Below are 20,642 nucleotides of genomic sequence, written 5' to 3'. Positions count from 1 at the left end.
AGACTTGGACTATAATTACTGAAACATAAATGAAAACTACTTCATTATGCAAGCACAGCAAACACAGTGCTACACTATCTAATATGCAGGTTTAGTAGACAACTCCGCACGTCTTCCTCAAGTCTAGAAAAAGAAGCGACAAAGAAGTACAACAACAGCCCCAGGATGCACTGGACAAACCCACTACAGTTAACAGCTATGACATCATTTAACCTCGGTTTGTGCTCCACCATTCTTTGCCATCCTGGCCATCCACTCTTCTGTAATGACTTACTTTCTTCTCAGGTATTCTGTGACTGTGCAGTGACCTACCGAATGTCTGAAACTGGTCAGAGATTGCAGTCTGTCATGTCTGTACTGCTACATTAAATGGATTAACCAAGAACTAGGAGACAGCCCCAGTTTTATTTATTGCATACATTTGTTAACCAGGTAAGCTCACCAGACACAAGTATCCTTCAGGGGTGATGCTCAAGAGCTCTTTGTAGTCATGTGACTTGCTTGGAGTCACACAGTAGGTAAATGGAGGTGGAAGGACTCAAACCATATACCACTGACTACAGGAAACAGCTTGTTCGTGACAAGCCCAGTTTACAGTTTGTGAAGCAGCAGTTCAAAGATGTGATCATACAGTCTGGGTTCCAAACTAAACTCAAATGGTTTATTAACTGCAGCAATGCAGTGTAGATTGGCTTTTTGGTGTTTTGCCTTACCAATGGATGTATTATGGTGGGGGAGACATCAGTGTTACAAGTGGCAGGAGGATCTTCAGCATGAGCAATCATCATCATCATAAACCTCCCTTTTTCCCACTTTCTACATGAGGTTGGGGTATCTTGTCAACTGTCACCACCTCTCTTGATTCAACGCCACTCTCCTGCCTTCTTCCACAGTCATGCCTGACTGCCACAGGTCTTCTCTCATACAATCCAGCCATTTCTTTCCTGGGTAACATCATTTCCTCTTGCCTTCTTTCTGTCCCAAATCTTTTCACCAGACTGTCTTCTACATTTCTGCACATGTGCCTGAATGACCATAATCTGCTCTCCTTGACTTTCTCTACAGTTGGAGCTACTTAGGCTTCTACTCGGATGTCCTCATTTCTTCGTCTGTCCCAGAGTGTGCATCCTACCACCTGTCTCAGGCAGTTCATCTCCATCACCTTTAGCTTCCTCAGCCTTTACTGCCCAGGTTTGTGTACCATACAGTAGTACTGGTCATACCACTGCTTTGTATAGCTTACTTTTTTGCTTCTTTGGCATTCTTCTGTCACACACTACCCCTGACAGTCTGTGCCAGTTGGCTTCAGCCCTTCTGATTCTAGCTTTGACATCATCATTCAGATTTCCTTTCTCCTCAACCACCCCTCACAGATAGGTGAAGCTTTTAACCTGCTCCACTATTTTGCCTTCTATCTCAATTCTCACCTTCTTCTGGTTTCCCCCAGTTGCTGTGATTACAACTGTCTTATCTGTGCTTAGTTTCATCCCATGTGCCTTCAGTTTTGCATTTCAATTCCCCCTCTCACTTGCTGAAGCTCTTGCTCAGTCTGCCTGCAATGCCACATTGCCTACATTCAGCAGTTTTGTTGATCTGTCCCATGCTGATGTAGTATAACACCTGTATGAGCAGCAGTGGGCTCAAAGCTGAACCCTGATACACACCCACTCCTACTGGCAACCCCTCTGTGAGACTGAACACTGTGCTTGAGTCATTAGGTCCTTGTAAATAGCCTGCACTAATTATATCAATGTTTCTGGGACTTTGAACCACTACAAGACTGCCTGAATCAGCTTTCTTGGGACATTCTCGTATGTTTTCTCCAAGTCTAGGAATGCCCAGTCGGACTCTTTCCTCATGTCTAGCTTCTTCTCAACTATCTGTCTCACTGCAAACATTAGGTCAGTTGTACTAAATCCTGATCTGAATCTGACTGCTCTTCTTCCATCTTACTTTATACTATTCTGCGTATTAGTTTATCAGTCACCCTTTCCAGAACTTTCATACAGTGTGACAGGAGTCTGATACCTCTGTACTGCCTACAGTTGTGGATGTCCCCTTTGTTCTTATACACTGGTACTAGAATGCTTATTCTCCAGTCATCTGTGATATGTTTTCTCTACACATTGCTATGAGTACCCTCAGGAGCCATTTCTCCCCTATCTCACCCAAAATCTTGATTTTACCTGCTGTGACCTCATCTGAGCCTGCTGCTTTCACTGACTTCATTTTCCTTAGTGCTGTTCTTACTTTTCTAGGGTGGAATTCTCCTCTTCTTTCAGCATAGGATGTGTCACTGCAGCCTCTGTGAGGTTTTCTTTATTAAGAAACTGTTGAAAATACTCCTTCCATCTGCCTTTGATTTGCTGTATGCTGGTGAGCAGGTTGTTGTTGACATCCCTTATGAAGTGTCTGACTATCTTCTTTATCTTTCTGGCTTTGCCTTCCAACCTGATATAGTTTCTTTGTGCCACTTACTGAGTCACTTTCTAGAAGCTGGTAGAGTGCCTCCGATGCCCTATTCTTTGCTACTGTAACTCCTTTTTCGGCGTCTTTGTTAGCCAACCAGTAGTCCTTCTTAGCCTGGTCGGTCTTTTCTATCTCCCACTTTTTCCTATATTACTTCTTTCTTTTGATGACTTCCTTGACTTCTGCATTCCACCATCAGATTTCCTTATGTACCTTATTTCCATACCTGGCTCTGCCACATACCTGCTCTGCAGTCTTCCACATGCTACTTTGAGATGCTGCCATTCTTAATCTATTTCTTCTACTTGCTGAAGTGCTAGACCGCAGAGTAATTCCTTGAATCTTGTGCTTTATCTTCAGTCTTCAGCTTACTCTCTGTTGAACTTACAGCCTTCGTTCACCAATGCTTACAGCTGACTGTGCCATATAGTGGCTTATGCTGTCAGACAACAGTTTGACTGGGAATGATTTGCAATTGCTGATTCTAGTCCACTGCTATTTTTTTTACTAGGAGGAAGATTACCTGAGTTGCATGTTGGCCACTCCTGAATGTGATCTTCTGACTGCCTCTCTTGTTGAACTATGCATTGGCCACCATCAAGCCATTTGTCAGACAGAAGTATTGAATGGCCTCTCATTCCTTATTCCTGTAGCCCCACCCATGTAGACCAAGGCAGTCCTCATATCCTGTTATGTCTGTCTTGATATGTGCATTCAGGTTACCGATTGTCAACACCAAACTCATGTTGTTCTGCTTTACCTAGTAGGTCCTGCAACTGCTGTCTGAATGTACTCTTTTCTTCACCCTACATAGGATAAAATTAGGAAGAGTACTCTATCTTTACACTGGAGTCTGAATGACATCAGTCTGTCAGTAATTCTGATGACATCCCTCACTGTCTTCTGAAGCCTCTCCCTCATCAAAATTCCCACTCATTTCTACTTTGTCCTCCTCCTGTGTTGTAATCTCTGAACCCAAAGCCAAGTGGCTTTGTTGCACTGCATGTCCAACTTGTCTGCTGGATACATAGGATGTCCAGCCTCATCCTTACCATCATGTCATCCACTTCCAAGCTTTGTCCTGTTACTGAACCTCCATTGAGTAAAACAATTCGTAGTTCATGTTTGGCAAGTTGATTGGTTTTACATCCAGCTTTCTCTCAAAAGAGCTATCCAAGTAAATCAAGCTGGGCAACTAGACACCAGAAGGCCATTAGCTCATTGACCCAGATCTGCTGGGTTTTACAGTGGGCACACATTGGCCAATAGGGGTACATACACTCCTCCCATTATCATCATTAGCATGTGTCCTTGGCAAAGGTTGAAGTAGGCTGGGTCCTCAGCCCACTTATTACAGGCAAATACCTATGTCCATTCCCATTTGGTGACATTAGTCAGCAAGATTGAATCATCTAGTGCTGATTTTTACTCCATTGAGTGGCTAGCCCTGACACGGGGCAGAGTTTGTGATCTGTGTTTTCCTTTGAGGATACTACGCACTACAACTGATGCTCAAAATGGTTGGTCTGTACAACTCTTCCCCCTATAAGACACCAAATACAGTATGTGCTGTTGCCCACAGCTCCATTCTTGGGTGAGTTTGAGATGGAAACAATCAGCATGTTTTTGGAAGGTGGAAGGAACCCCCACAGAGACCCAGGGAGAACATGCAAACTCCATATAGGCATTGTCTAGAGGTCAGAATCAAACCTTGTACATTGTGCATGGGAGGCAAAGACCTTAATCATTATGTCATTTGGTCAATTTTTGAGGAAGTAAAGCACAAAAAGATGTTCAATAGTCATACTGAAAAATTACTGACTCGAGACATAACAACTGATAAGCAATAATGATGAATTTAAAGGAAAGAAGTAAAAATGTAGGTTGCACTTTTTGGATACAGAGGATTTACAGCTCTGTTTCTAGTTTGTTAGGTGTTTGAAATATGGATGTCAAGAAATTCACCTCAAGATCTGAGTGAAGAAAAACTGAAAACATAAATCTTGACATCCATCTGGAGAATACATAACAAGTACTTGTGACTGATGGAAACCCAATGATTTGTAGATCATGGAGCTTCAGCTGCTCTAATGTACTATGTTACAGAAAAAGTGTAGGAGTGCAAAGTGTTTTGTGGCTTTGAAATTATGAACCACTTAAGGTCAGTCTCCAGAAGATAAGCAAGCCTCTAATGGATTAACAGTTTTAAAAGCTTAGGCTTAAATTAGACTGCAGTATATGAAGCACAATGCCTTTTTTGCATGCATGCAAGGGGAGAGTAAGAAGTGCTTTACTCCTTTTGAAGCTTTTACTATTTCACAGCGCTGTCCCATGGTAAGCGCTGTGTATGCCCTAGTGCACTACTATAACATAACAGTTCTAAAAGGTACATAATATGAATGATTATGATCAGGCATCCAATTATAACCAACCTATTATGTGTTCTTTACATGGATGCCAAGAAATTCATATCAAGAGTGAAGCTTGAGAGGAGAACTTTAACATCAATGTCAAGAACACATAATTAAAGATGGAGACCAAATCATAATTCTTTGTTGTACTTGGAACTTTACCTGCTCCATGTAGTATCATTTACAGAAAAAAATTACAGGACCATAAAGTGTTTTAGCAGTTTCAAAGCATTTGATAGCCAATAAAACACTTAGCTTTGCCAAAGAGACTGCAGGAAGAAATTAAGTGCCCCTCTGAAGAATAAACAGCTTTAAAAGCTGTAAGATAATTTGCTCTGACATACCTTTTGTTAGCATGTGTGGCAGAATGAAGCATCTAACAGCTTGCTGTTCCTTGCTGGCCATCATTGTCCACTGGTAATCCCTAGAGTGAGACCTAATCTTAGCAGTGGGGGTCTTTTTCCCACTTTTGGAGAGTAATCACATTCCTCCATGCACTACAAAGCATGTTATGCACTTTTTTGACATTAGAAAGATAAATAGGATAGTTATGTTTCTCTCACTTTCAAAGTGTAAGCATGCTCCTTATACTACAATCAGGAACGGCCTTAGGTCAACTGGTGCCCTAGGCAAAAGGGCTCCACGGCGCCCCTCACCACCACCACACCATCCAGTGCCCCCATCCTGGTCTACATACACAAAATAAATACTGGAAAAGCGCCCCTGCAAGAGTGACGCCCTAGGCGGCCACCTAGTTGGCCTATGCCTAAGGCCGGCTATGACTACAATCTAATTTAAGGAAATAGTATCAGAAACTGATATTAAGTCACTTATTTAAAAGTTTAATTTCTGACACCCATGAAAATCTCTGTTCCTCTTTGTAACAAAAGAAACAGTTGCACTAGTATAGTCACCATAACTGCAGGTGGTAGAATAAGATCGTCACAGCAGTATCACTCATTACATATGGGATTACTCCACACATAAAATTCACCACAGGTGGGATTACTCCACAGGTAGGACTCATCACATACAGGATTACTCCACAGGTAAAATTCACCACAGGTAGGATTATTCCACAGGTTTCACTCATCACACATGGGATTACTCCACAGGTAGAACTCATCACATACAGGATTACTCCACAGGTAGAACTCATCACATATGGGATTACACCACAGGTAGAACTCATCACATATGGGATTACTCCACAGGTAGAACTCATCACATATGGGATTACTCCATAGTTCACTACAGGTAGGATTATTCCACAGGTAGAATTCATCACATACAGGATTACTCCATAGGTAGAACTCCTCACATATGGGATTACTCCACAGGTAGACCTCATCACATATAGAATTACTCCACAAGTAGAACTCATCAGCTACAGGATTACTACACAGGTAGAGCTCATCACATGTGAGATTACTCCACAAGTAGAGTTCAGAATCCAGCATGAATTCCAACTTTTGGATATCTCCATGAAGGGGTATCTTCCCCAAACTATGTATAACAGCAGAATACATGAACTAAGGAAGAGAAGTACCCACAACTCCCCCTTTTTTGTGACTGGGAAGACCTCCAACAATGGTGCCTCTGAGATCCATGAAGAGGGTTGGGAAATCTGTCTCCACCTCAGAAAAAAATCTGAAATGCCAGAAGAAGGAGCACCTCACTGAAAAGAAAAAAAGTAGCATGTTGCCTTAAACACTAAGCATACACAATCTGACAGAGGAATGGAGATAGAGTTCCTGTATTACAACAGTAATTTTACTTAAACATTATAACTGTAGTGAGCATACTCATGCAAACAACTGTGTCCATTACAATGATCACTACTGAAGTATGAAATCATGTACAGGAGACTGAAAAAAGACTTAGGGTGGAAGAGTGCACAGACCCTGCAGGACTGAAGTAGCAAATACTACCTACCTCCTAGAGAGCATATCCAGCTTCTTGTATCTAGAAAAGATGTGAACAGCAGTAAATGTAACATCCTCACAAATGTTTACATAGAAAACTTTCCAAAAAAGACTGTAGTTGTACTGAGTGACCTTGTGGAATGCACTCCAATCTGGCCTTGTGGCAGTTTTTCTATGGTGGTCATAGCAAAAACACAATGCAATGCTCCAGCTATTTAAACATAGTCTGTTTAGAAACCAGTCTTTCTTGTTTACCAGACATGAAGGATATAAAGAGCTGGTTAATCTGCCAAAAATCTCATAAAGGAATGACCCCCCACTCCATGTTCTGGGGGTTAGAAGGAAAACAAATATATGGATAGCTTGGTTAAGTGCCACCCTGGGACCAATTTAGGCAGACCTAAGGGCCACCCTACACTTGTAGAATATGATGTAAAAGCACTTTGCCAGTAATTGCCTGCAACTATGAAATTCTTCTGGCCGAGGTGATGGCTACTAAAACAGCAGAGTTGTGTAAAAACTTACCATGACAGTACATGCCTACTCTTCACTGTTGCAGTATTCCTTACAAAAGGGACAGCCTGATGAGGATAGCCATACATCCAGCCAGCATACCTAAGCTTTGGGTACTTCCAAACGATGTACGTCACACATGTGTCCTGCATCTGAGGCATAAGGCACAGTACATAAGTGACGTATGAGTGCCAAATCCTCAAAACTGAATTGCTCCAGGAGAACTAAAGCAACCCAGGAGGATGAGAAAAAAAAGATTCCATTCATTTCCATATAGAGGGAAAAGGAAAAAAAACATGGGTAATGAAGGAGGGATGAAATACTGCAACAGTGAGAAGTAGGACATCTACTGTTATGACAAGTTCTTTAACAACTGTTACTATGTTCTTCACTATCACTGCTGTATCACTGCTTTCTTACAAAAGGGAGAGTACTAAATCTACTGGAAATGGTGGAAGGTGGAATCTGCAGAGGAACCTTGCAAAAACCAAAGGAGGAAGGATTTGGCAAATCCTGCTCTAGCACTAAAAGCAGCATTCAGTTTGTAGTGATTAGTAAAAGTATGTACAGAATACCAAATTACAACTTCCAAAATGGAGCTAGCACTGAAACCTTTTAAAAGGCTCTAAAAGAGGAAACCACCCTACTGGAATGAGCATGAACAGAAGGAAGGAGTGCTTGCCATGAAAAGGAAAGCAAAAAGAGAAGGCCTTCGAAATACAGCAGGGGGTTGTCTGCTCAGAAACAGCCAAACCCAAATTCTTAGTTTGAAAAGAAACAAAAAGTTCCTCAGATTATCTGATATCCTGAGTTTTTCTAAATAATATCAGAGCTACTAATGCAAATCCAAAGAATGTTGAACTCTCTTACTTCCATTTTGAGGGCGGGGAAAAGAGAAGGAAGATGAATGGTCTAATTGAAAGACAGGTCATTGGTCTAATTCAAAGACAGGTCATTGGTCTAATTCAAAGACAGGTCACTGACCACTTTAAGCATAAAAGAAGGATTGGTTCAAAGAGGCAGTCTGACTCTGTGGAAAACCAGAAAAGGAAGAACTGCCATAAGGGGATTGAGGTTCAGAGATTCTTTTGGCAAAAGTCAGAGCCACCAACAAGAGAGATTTACAGGTACACAATTTCAAATCTGAAGAGGCTGGTTCAAAAGGTGGCTGAGTTAACTTTTCAAGAAGGAAGTATTGGTTTTCTTGGCAGCCTAATATGAAGAACACCAATCAAAAATGATTTAACCTCAGACCTAGAGGAAACTGGTGGACCCAAAGAAGGACAAGAAATGGCTGACAAATGAGCTTTAACAGAAGAGTATGCCAAACCAGAATTCAGCAACAAACACAAATATAAAAAAAATAAACAGTAGGAATACCCTCTAAAAGAGATTCCTGTTAATTATTGTGACAACAAACAGAAAATCCCTTGTACTTTACAACTTAAGACTTTCTACTAGAGGGTTTTCTGACCTCCAGAAAAAGTTGAAGCACGTCTTCAGAAAACTGGTGTCGAAAAAGAATCAAAACCCTTTCACCCAGAGAGTCAAATGTGAAGTGGGAAGATGAGGGTGAATGTAAGATCTCCTGTCCTGTATGAAGAGAACCATCCTGTGGGGTAACTTGTAATAAATGCCCATGGACAAGTGAAAAAGAAGAGGAAAACAATGTTGTCTGGCTCGGCCAAAATGGAGTCACCTACAAGATTCTGGGACTGTCCCACATGATCTTGTATAGAACCCTTGGTAACAGAAGAAGAGAGGGATAAGCAGACAGGAATATATCCTTCCAAGACAAAAACATGGCATCCACTTTCCAAACTGGAGGACTTGGTACTTTGGAAGAGAATTTGGGAAGCTGTCTGTTCAGAGGGAAGAAAAAAGATCTACTTGAGGAGTACCCCACCAATGGACAATGTCCAAGAAAACCTACTTGTGAATCATCCACGCATAAGGATCTGCTCTGTACCTGCTGAGATTGTCTGCTATCAGATTGTGTTCTGACGGAATACAAATCACCGGAAGTGTCAAATGGTGACAGATAGCAAAATCCCAAATTATGAGGGCCATTATGCAAAGATGGTAAGAATCCCCCCCCCCCCCAGCTTATTTATGTACTATGTGACAGTGGTGTTGTCTGTGAAAATGCTCTGTGGATCTGCAATCCAAATGGAATGCAAAGTTTGAAGAGCTAAGACAACAACCCTTATTTCCTTGTTGTTGATATGATCTTTTACCAGCCAATGAGACCAGACCTCCCTGGACCCTGATATTGGAAGAAGTCCCTCAACAAAGGTCTGAAGCCCTTTTCATCTGCAGCAGACATCAGCTCAGCATCAGAGGACAAGCCTCCAGTGAGGTCATGACAGACAGAGCAGGCATCGGAAATGGACGGTACTCAGGCTTTTTATCTAACCCTATGGAGACTTCCATTTTGGGGCTGGACAGCAGAAGTCTGGAAGCATAATTTTTAGACTTCTTTTTTGAAAGTGGCTAAACATCTGGGCAGGTGGATTCAGGAGCCACATTTCCCTTGATCCAATAACATAACATGCTGTTTTTCCAAATACACAGACAGTGATGACAAACGGCTACACAGGGTCTTGGGTGCAAAAGCCTGGCAAATATCACACTGGGTATGATTGCACTTTTTGTGTCTGTCCTTATGAATAATCTGCCTCCCACACATCTACTCGTTCTGGATGGAAAGGTTCCAAACTGGTTTTGGTGATCTATCTTTAGTACTCTGCAGTAGACACCTTGCCTCTTTCTTTGAGGTAAGCTTTCTCTATGCATGCTGATTGTAACATGTTTTTTTTACAACAAGTTCAAACAGGGACACTTGGTTTGAGGGATATGAAGCATTCCCACAAAGGTGGGGAAAAATTTTCAGTTCTGTCTTGTGCCCTGAGTTAATGACTTCCCTCATTTAAAGGTCAACAGTTAGCTTGAACTACTGAGCTGTAAACAGGGAAATCCTTTCTCCTGGAATGTGAGGAGGTGGTAATGGAGTCAGAAATGGAAGGCACCCATGGGGGAAAATTTTAATTATGTTTCCTTTTGGTGAATGAGATGTTTAACTGTCTTCAAATTTTTAAATACATTCTGTAACAGAGGCCCAAAAAGCAAACATTTGCTTAGGGGCACATTTAGTAGCTGCCCATTAACATCCTCAGACAGGTGCAACATATTTTGCCATGCCTGCAGTCTGACAACAATCACTATATGACAGTTGCAGTTTACAGCTTATTTGCTGACCCCAAGTGTTGTCTGTGGAAGTTTTGAGTGTAGCTGTTTAATATTATGAGACTCATTACTACAAGTCCTAGAATGGTGAGACTGAATGAGTGAAAATGCGATCTAACATATGCTAATTCTGACATCCCTGTATCTTGGAGTTTTCCCTTTTATAAAAACTACAGACGTCTTGGAGTTGGAGTGTGTATATATAAGTATCTCTCTCTCTCTTTCGCTATATATATGTATGGGTCCACTTTCAAATCTCGAAATACTGAAATATCAAATTTCAGTATCTCCAGACAAAAGTGTCAAAACTACACTACAACGGAAAGTTAAAAAAGTGAACATCTCTTTACTGAAAGTTCATATTACCGAATTTTCAGAATGAGATGCTCTGTTTTTAATACACCCTACACCACACAAACAAAAACACATACACAAGCTTCCTCCCTACACCACAACAAAGCTACACAATACTTGCACAAACAAAACCAATTAATCTATGCACAAGATGGGGCAAGCCCCCTTACATCCCCATTGTGGGGGGCTGTGCTCTCCACACCCCCGCTACTTATATATACCAACTCCAAGGTCACACTACTGCAAATAACACAACAAACTCACCACTACACACCCTACATTTCCATTGCACAAACACATACCACAAATGTATGAAAATCAGCAATCTCAACACTCACACACACACACACACACACACACACACAAACACACACACACACACACACACACACACACACACAGTCTCACCTATGTACCCCAACCTACTCCTAAACCTTCCCAAAAAATAAAAACATAACAAATTTCTACCCAAAACCCTTACACAGAAAACACCTACCTTAATCTCCGCATATAACCACACATCAGCCGCCATCTCTAAATCTCAGACCACACTGCACCTTAAAGAGGCAACAACCCAAAACAAACACCTCACTACAACTACCGCAGATTCAATAACATAACATGTGAAAGTGCAGTTTTGAGTAACTGCACATTCGACACTTTCATCTTGAGATACTGAAATTCAATATTTCAGTATTTCAAGATTTGAAAGTGGACCCATATATATAGATATACAGATAGATATACGTATATAAGTTTCGAGGGGGGGAACTGACCTTATGCATAGGGCAGAAGAAGTATAAAACCTTCTTTCCAAACCTGTCTATAATAAAATTCTCTGGTCCATGTAAACAAATAAGATTTCTTACTGGTGAGTTTCTGGACCTCTTCTCGGTGTTGTTAGCAGTTTTACTAGAATGTGCCGTCTTAGGCTGTCTAGCTGCATGCAGACGAATGATAGCAACATAAAGCCATACTATAAAACAGTCTGGCTTCCTGGAGAATGTGTTTTGAAAGTTAGCCTCAAATGAGATGATCTTAAAGGTGTCATGTAAGTCTGTATAAAATAGCTGTTGGCTTAGACTCTTCTATTCCTAGCAAATCCAGCTTCTGTTTACAAGAGTTGAGCTACTCTAACACCCCATGTAAAATATTTTTGCATTACAATTAATATTTCTTCAAGGTGTAAATCCCCTAGGGAGGAGCACAAAACTAAGAAATCATTATCATCTTCAGTATCGTAAATGAGCAACAAACAGATTTTTGGTTGCATAACCTAAATCCTCCTGTTTGGCAACATTGAAATTAGAGGAGAGCTCTGGGGATGGCTCCTCCTCCGATATGTCTTTGAAGTAGGGGGTTCAACAGGCAGCAGTAAGGAGAGCATGAATCCTCTAACATTCTGATACATACTCCTCTGTGACCTAATGCAGTCAAATACGAGGGGGCTGTGGTACAGACTGACATCACAGGCATTAGGCCTACTTTGTGCAATCTGGGATGCTCAATTTGTTTATAAATTCTGTCCAAAAAAGGAGAAGGTAGGTAGTTTATTCCACAGGGCCTATATATTCTTACACAGAAAATATGGAATTTCAGAATGGAGACAGATTTCTCATAGTGTGCAGTACTGACCGGCCAACTGCAGGCATCCAGCTGTGACACACAATGAAAGTCAATATCCAGTCAACCTCAAATAAGACCATGGCAGATAGGAGTACATCAATAAGAGATGTTTGGGATAAGAGTGACAACTTGTATCTCCGCAGAGTTAACGTCCTCAGACCCTCACAGGACTGACAGGTGTGCAAAGGTTTCCCACACTCTTCGTGTAGTTGAAATCACAGCCTCTTTTTTAAGTTACCTTTTTACAGCATTTAGGTTGCACATGCTTCACGTGTCTCTCCCAAATTCAGGGACTACAGCCCCTTCTCCCAAAGTTAAAATAATCTTATGCTCTAAGGTGGATTTAAAGTTCATGATCCTCAAAAAACAGTTTTCTTAATAAAAAAAAGTTTTCAGCTTATGATCCTATACTTTATGTGAAGATCCAAGGCAAAAAAAGAAAATGATTGTGAAAAATCTTTAGTGGAATCTCTTAGTCACAAAGATACTTGCAAGTTATTTTCCCTGGAATGATACTGACCTCAGAAAGAACTCAATTTCAAAAATAAACCAGGCAGTCATAATACAGTTCAAAAACTGTATAGGTAAGAATGAGAAATCCCAAACTGGTTACTTATCACAGCTATGGAGTTTGCCAAGAATGTTACTAACAAGAACACTCCACAGCAAAAGAAAGAACTGCAGATGGTGAAGTCACTTCTCCACTCTGCCATGCAGCCTGAGGACAGCGTCCCTGCCTGTGGATGTCTGAAAACTTTGCAAGTTGGACCAAATAGTCAGACAACTGCCTGTAGTATAACCACACAAACAATGAGCCATAAACCTGATTTCTCAAAGTGCAATACCGTGAACACAGCACAGTGCAAGCCATATATTACATGAACAATAATGGAGTATTCTTTTTTTATTTTTATTTATTTATTTGCAGAAGAGCAAGCCTCCCATGTGGTGGGAAAAAGTCTTGAACTTACTTATACCAATTCCTTGGTCATACATTTGGAAAAGGGGGAATCTTACTGAAACAGCACAGCAATATCTAGGTCATACATTTTCTCTGTCTAACAAAAGTGAGCACGTGCATTTCAAATGCTAATGCCCTACGAAAACGCAGTGTTAATAAGATAAACATCTACAAGATCTACATTCCTTTGTATTCCTGCTCATATTCATAGGTGGATACAGTACACCTTTCTATATTACTGTTTAGTTATCTGCCTACAACTATATACACTTATGTAGTATCACTGTGTTCTAAAACACTGGAGCCACATTTTCCTTTGTAGGTGGCCTACCTATTTATGAGTTATTTATGTAACAGGTGTTATTTGTTTTTGAAACACTGGGTCTACATTCTCATTGTTAGTGTCCCCACCTTTTTATAAGTTATTTGCAAAGAGGTAAGTTTAACTATATTCCAGGTCCAAAAATTTAAACAATAGGATTAATTTCACTTAGCATATCCGCTGGTGTCGAGGTTTACTTCTAGGTACTGCACTGGTGAGATGGGTTCAGCTAGAATATCTGGCATTAGAGGGTCAACCAAGGGGGGTTGGGAGTACAATACAGCAACTGATGACCCACTGTCTCATCCAAGAGGGACAGGCAGAGAATCCTCAGAATAGTTCTGCCTCATGCAGGAAGCCAGGTGGCTTGCTGATTTTCTCTGCAGATGTGTACATACCCTGAATGGATGCAGGAAGGACCTTAAGCTGAGCACATGCATAAGTGAGCATACACAGTACCCTCCCTAAGGTGTGTTGTACTCAAGGGTCAGTCAGGATCAGAGGGGGAGATTAAAAAGGTAAACAAAACCACTTTTCCATGATCAGGACTCACATCCTGCACTGGAACACTAACAGGAGTTACCATTGCAGCACTGGTGATAGTAGCAATGGTAAAAGAGCTGCACTAAAAGAATGAATTAAAGCCTGGGGAAAAGAAGACTGCTATAGAAAGATTAAGTTACCACTTTTACTGTTTTCTGGCAGGACCCCTCCCCATATGGATCACAGATATCTTGGTCACTGGAATCAGATATGGGCATCTATTCTCCCAAGAATGCTAGCAACTTGTACACACACTGTCTATGGCATTTTGATACCAAGTTTTAGAGAGAACAGCTATAGGGATGAGAATTAGAAAACAGAAAATATGGATATCACATTGTTTGGGCCTGAGTTTTCTTTCTTTTTTTGTTTGGGCACCTGTAACCTGATGCTAGAGAATAGTTCCACAGACAGCTACGTGACCCCAGTGCACACCCAGATCACAACATTTTGCCTGACCTTGGATTAGGTTTTAGCCTCTATCAAAGGGAAAAGTTGTGGTGTGCTGTGTCATACCCTCCACCAAAGAGGAACAGGCTGTCAGTCACTTTATCCTACCCCATCCCCCAGCCTTCTGGCGCCTGAGCTTCCTGATCTGAAGCGGAATCGTTTGTACCATAAGCAGATACATAAGATTAATGACACACATAGATTAACATTATCAGTTATTCCCCGAGGGATTGTTCTAAATACAATGAAGGTAAACCCAGAGGTCTAGTTTGAATCTGTTGTCTGCATTTTACAGATACGGAAAAATACTACAGCCAAGACTGGGGGACCCAGTATAACACATTTTAGGAGAAAGAACAGCTGAAAAGGGCTCTTACCAATTGAATTCTTCTACATGTCAGACTTGCCCTTACAGGCTAAACAGCAACAGTAAGGAAGTTTAGTGCAGACTGTGTCACTATATACTTTTCTGGCTACTTACTGCTTTTTGTTCAGGAAGAGTCATAAATATCCAGCTGTGTAAACATTATGTGTATGCTTCTGTCTATATCTCTTTCTAAAACGAAATATCTAATATCTGACACTAAATTGTGACCTGGACTTCACATATTCTGTATTCTGTGCAGTAAAAGCCTTCACCCTACTTTACCTAAAATAATTGCAAATTGCACTTTATGCTTTTTGCCTGACTATAGTCTATAAACCTCTAAAAAGGGCTATACAACTTTAAGGCATGCTTGCATTGATTTTTCTGCCCACAATACTACTGTACTTTGACCTGAAGCCAGCAAGCCTTCTGCTACAAACTGTCTCTCTGGGTTTCAAAAGTAAACCAAGTACCAACATTAGAAAGACAGCATCACCATAGCTCTCAACTCTCCAAATTTTTGCAGAATGTGCAGATTTTTGCCCCATATGTTTGGTCTTTTCCTCATAAATCACTGAGGATTGAAATCATTAAATTATGACATACGTTTGAGCTTCAGACTCTATATCCTTCAGAAAATGCATGCTAACACAAATCCTGTTATTATAACAACCTTAAAAATCTGTAAGAGGCTAAGAGCAATTTGTAAAATCTGTCCCTGCTTTTGGGCCTTTGTACCCCCATAATTTTAGGCTCTGTCCAGATTCATTGCCCTAAGAAGTTGAGAGGTATGAGCATCACTGTTGTCGTCATCTATGGCAATAAAGCAAGACAATGATTTATTTTATTATTTATTTATTTGTCATTTGTTAATGACAGATTATTTTTTGAAACAGTTAGATAAAAGGCAAGGAATGAGTTAATATGAGACTGACCACCTTGCTAAAGACAGCTGAACCTGTGGATGTGAAGAAATCAACTCTTTAGCCTTGATATTGTTTCTGACAGGCTTAGCTAAATGATTTGCAAAAATCTGTGGCTACAGATACCTTTTCTTTCTAATTGCTGCAGGTGTCGGGTAAGGTACATCCCAAAAGCATTGTATTCTATGATGATGGGGATGAATGAGGGATGAATAAAGGCACAATTACCTCTCTTGATCTGATGTGAACCCCCTGTGATGAGGGCTTGTGTAGAAGGTCTTAGTCTTTCTAACCACTGGTTTTTGTGGTGTTCAAAGGAGAGATGGAGATTGCCCCCCCATCCCAGGTCCCTAATCTGTCTGTAATTAATGGGTTGGTAATTGGTGGTAATTTGTGGTTGTTTTGCATTGACTATACATTGATTTGACATTTTTTTTTTAAATTTAGGTTATGGCCATGGTGCTGGCACTCTTATCTGTCTCTGTGAGACCCTTTTTGAGATGTTTGTTGGAGAGTTGGAGTTGGTTTGTAGTCGCCGAGTTTGCAGGTGAGTGGTGTCCTCCTTGGTGAGCCATGTCCACCCGAAAAAGTACTATATAAAGTCAAATCCCAACAACAACCCCCCCTGTGGGACCACTTCCTGTGGGGGGGTTTCGAGGTGTCTGACATGGCGGGCACACATCCTGTAGTGAGGCTGAGATTGTATAGCTGTTTATTTGAATCAACTCAGAACAAGTCTGGGAGTTGCATCCCAGGTTTTCTACATAACTGAAAAAAGCCTATGATTGCCTTTTGTGTCCTGTGCAATTGCCTACTGTTAGTTGCACATGGATGGTCTCCGATGCTTAGTGCACACACCTAACCTGGTGTGTGTGTGGATCCTTGATAAATATGGAAACTCCCCCCTTTTTTTGGTTTTTGGTGTCAAAAAGCGAAATATGAGGTATGATGTGGTATAGTGTGTGCTGCTGGGGGTGCTCTCTCTGGAGCCTTGAACTGTCAACTGCACAGAAACTCCATGTTCTCCATACTGAGAGCTGAGGAGAGCTTGGTTTGAGGTTAAGACTTCTGGCGTTTAGCAGCATTAGCAGCATTTTCCTGTTCCTTGTGTTCTTGTGTTTGGGTGGGTTTATTGAGGTGGGTTTGACTTGAAAAGCAAGCCTTTGCCAATATCCAGCAAATGCCCAAGCCAGCCAGCATATCCGAAAGCCTAGTGGTCCCAGGTGCAAATTTTCTAAAATTAGCAAAAATTTTAAAACATAAAAAAAAAAAAAAACAAGTCTAAAGCTCTAGGTTGAATGCTAAATAAAATTTAAACAAAATGCAAAAAATAGAAATAATGCAAAAAAATGCTCAAAATAGCCAGAAATGCAGAAAACATTTTCACTAAAGTCTACAGCAAGACACAACCAGCTTTTGCCTGTGCTAGTTTAGGTTTCCTATTAAACATCTGGATGTGTTGTAGGAATTGGTATGGGTTCCATTATATACTAAACTGTCTTAAAGGAATGCCTTTGTAACACATTAAATGTTCCAGTTATTAAGATCACCGAACGTTTCTTGCAATAACGCAGGAAAAGATAGACTGGGAAAAGGACTGCAAGTTAGGGGTGATGATCCTGTCACCAACCAGACTAGAAAAATAGCAACCGCCCCAATATGTTTTTCAGTCATTTGAGAATTGTACATTTCTCCTGTTAAGCACTCCCTATTACACAGCTGCAAAAACAGTGTTCAACAGGAAATACTATAGTATACCACAAAACAGATTTCAATTGGCATCATAGTGATTGCAATGATTTCTTCGTCAAACTGTCTACGACTGAAAAGACAATTGCTCAGAACATTTCCTTGTAATCTGCAGTCATTGCATGCAGGGAACATTTTTATGAAGCAGTTGTTGTAAAATTTGCTGTTGCTGATTTCTTCACAGAGGCATGGAATGGGAAGTGAGAGAAAAAGTTAAGACAGACGGCATCATTTTCCCAACATACAGAAACCTGAGTTTCTATGTCTGTTAGTAGGAGAGTACAGGAGATCCCCTATATGGTAGAGTGTAAAGGTGTCTTCCCTTGATACAACAGTATATGTCATCATTGTCTCTGTTCCCAGAATGGCATTTTGTCTATTTGTTTTTGACAAATAGGATTCAGTGATGATTTCAGTGACCAAATACATTTTAGAAAACTGCATCCCTGCAGAACTGATAAATATTGATATGAAATAGCTACATGTGGATTTGTAAAAAAAAATGCAAAGTCATGCTGCAAACGGGAAAATAAAATTTTAATGCAGGGAAAGACGGCATCCTCAGCTGAGGTCAAAAAGTTTTTTCATTCATATTTCACAGACCAAAACATGGACTATCAGCATGACAGGATCCTGAAAAACAGCTACTCTGAATATTACTACACTGCAAATTCATCAGAAAAGAAAAAAATAGACACACAACACACCTCCTTTAAAAAAATGATTCAGCTCCTATATTACATTGTGGTCAGTTTGGTCAGACCCATTTTGGAATCCTTTCTCCAGTTTTAGAGGCTGCCTCACCTGAAAAGTATAGATGTAGTGTGATCTCACCTACATTCAATACTGATGGGCTCAGAACCGAGAATCGGCTCCGACTCGGCCGTTCTGACTAGCACGAAGTCTCTCATTGGCTGGGCCAACCCTATATCCCAGGATGCACCATGCCCAGACCCCCAGATCTCGTTTGCCGCTCTTGGAGTATCGACGTGGTCTCAACTTGGCTGTGGCTAAGTACCCTTTTTGTGAATTTTTCATATCTCTTAGCAGTTTTCTGTAGGATAATTTGTATTCAAAAGCTATTTTCATAGCTACGTTGTGGTAATTGACATTGTTGTTTGTGTGGATTGTTGTTTTCTTGTTGTGTGGTGATCCTTCTGTTTGGCAGGCTAGGCCCGTTTTAGTTAGAGGGCCTTTGCCCTATCTTGTGTCTCGGTGTATACCTTAGAGCCGCCCCATAGTGTTTAACTTGTGTTTGACTGGTGTTTGACTTGGTGGTGTATCATATCTTCCAAAGATAAAGAACATAAGCCATCCGGTTTTAAAAAGTGTGCAAGGTGTAGCTATAAGATGTCTTTGACAGACGGTCACGCGATTTGCGTAAACTGCCTTGGCACCAAACACTTGCAAGATTCTTGCAGTGTCTGTCATGCTTTCTCCTCGAGAGTCTTGCAGGAGAGACAAAATAAACTTATCCTGAAGGGTTTAATTAAACCCTCCTTTGAGGAAGCTGTTTCTTCTCCCACTGAAAAGTCCAGGGCTAAGTCCAAAAAGAAGTCGCCGGCTCCGTCCTCTTCTTCGGAGCCGGAGAAAAGATCCAGGTTTATGTCCCTTTCCTCGGCTCCACTGGTCTCGGAGCCATTGGCTATGGGGTCTAAAGCTGTGTCTCCTTCCTCGGCTCCATTGGTCTCAGAGCCGCAGGATTCAGGGTCGACAGCAGGGTCCACTGGCTCGGTTCCATTGGTTTCGGAGCCAGAGTTAATACCTTCCTTTTTGGAGCCGGCTTCTTTGGTTCCACAGCTTTCGGTGCCGAAGGAGGTCTCAGTGATTCTAGAGCTTACTTTGGCTCCGACCATCTTGGAACCGATTCGTAGCCATTCTCCTAGTCGTGTCTCAGATCCTATGGGAAAGGTTTCTCGACCCCCTTCTGTCTCTTCCAGGTCCTCCAGGTTATCTGATTTAGATGTAGATAGGGTGGTCCAGAGAATCCTACAGTCGCCAGTGTTATCTAAATTATTTTCGGCTCCAGCCCAGTCGGCTCCGGAGCCCACCATTGTATCGGTTCCATTTCTTCCTCCTCCAACATCCTTGGTGTTGTCGGAGTCAGAGAGTGCTGAGTCAAGTGAAGTCCTTGGGTTGGTTCCGAGACCCCACACCAGTCTTTCGGTTCCGGCCTTGGCTCCAACCTTCTCTATTCCTTCTGCAGGTTTTGCTACTCGAGGGTCCTCAGTCGGGCCAGAGAGTGATACATCAGGACCACTGACTTCGGTTCTGAGTCTTCCCCTTGGTGCTTTGGCTAGAGGAACCCCTACTCCGGTCATGGCTTCGGAGACAGGCCCTTCCTCCGATTCGGGGGGACCTGCCTTCGAGGCTATGAGGAGCGCGCTGGCCAAGTCCTTGGTGGCTTCACCCGAATCGGCTTCTCCCTCCCTGGACACTACGACTAGAGTTTCTGGTGACTCTCTATCTCTGGACAGTGGGGCTCCAAGGCCTGAGGATACCTCCATGTGTGGTCCCCTGCTTTCTGAAGGCTCTTCAGAGTCCGTGCCTGAAGAGCCTCCCAGAAAGAAGCTGTGTAAGAGGAAGCACCTAGACTCCCCAGATGAGTCTATCACCTCAGACACCGACCTCGATGATGCAGAAGGGTCCCCCAAGTCGTCCTCGGGTGATGTCTCATTCTCCGACATCCTGGAGATCTTGAGACAGCGGGGCGACTGGCCATCCAAAAACCCTTCTGAGGAGGAGTTGGTCTTCCTCAAGGCCTTCGGAGCCCAGCCTTCCAC

The 20,642-nt window shown here is 41.7% G+C and overlaps 1 protein-coding gene across 1 annotated transcript in view; it reads right to left on the bottom strand.

Annotated features, from left to right (window-relative positions):
• ELMO3 (engulfment and cell motility 3) overlaps window positions 1-20,642 on the bottom strand; it is a 1,057,243-nt gene that overhangs the window by 854,673 nt on the left and 181,928 nt on the right. The window lies entirely within an intron of this gene.

This window comes from Protopterus annectens, chromosome 8.part0 (genome assembly GCF_019279795.1).
Source record: "Protopterus annectens isolate FY-2018-M chromosome 8.part0, PAN1.0, whole genome shotgun sequence".
Lineage (NCBI taxonomy): Eukaryota > Metazoa > Chordata > Ceratodontiformes > Protopteridae > Protopterus > Protopterus annectens.
This window is presented reverse-complemented; position numbering and strand designations above follow the sequence as displayed.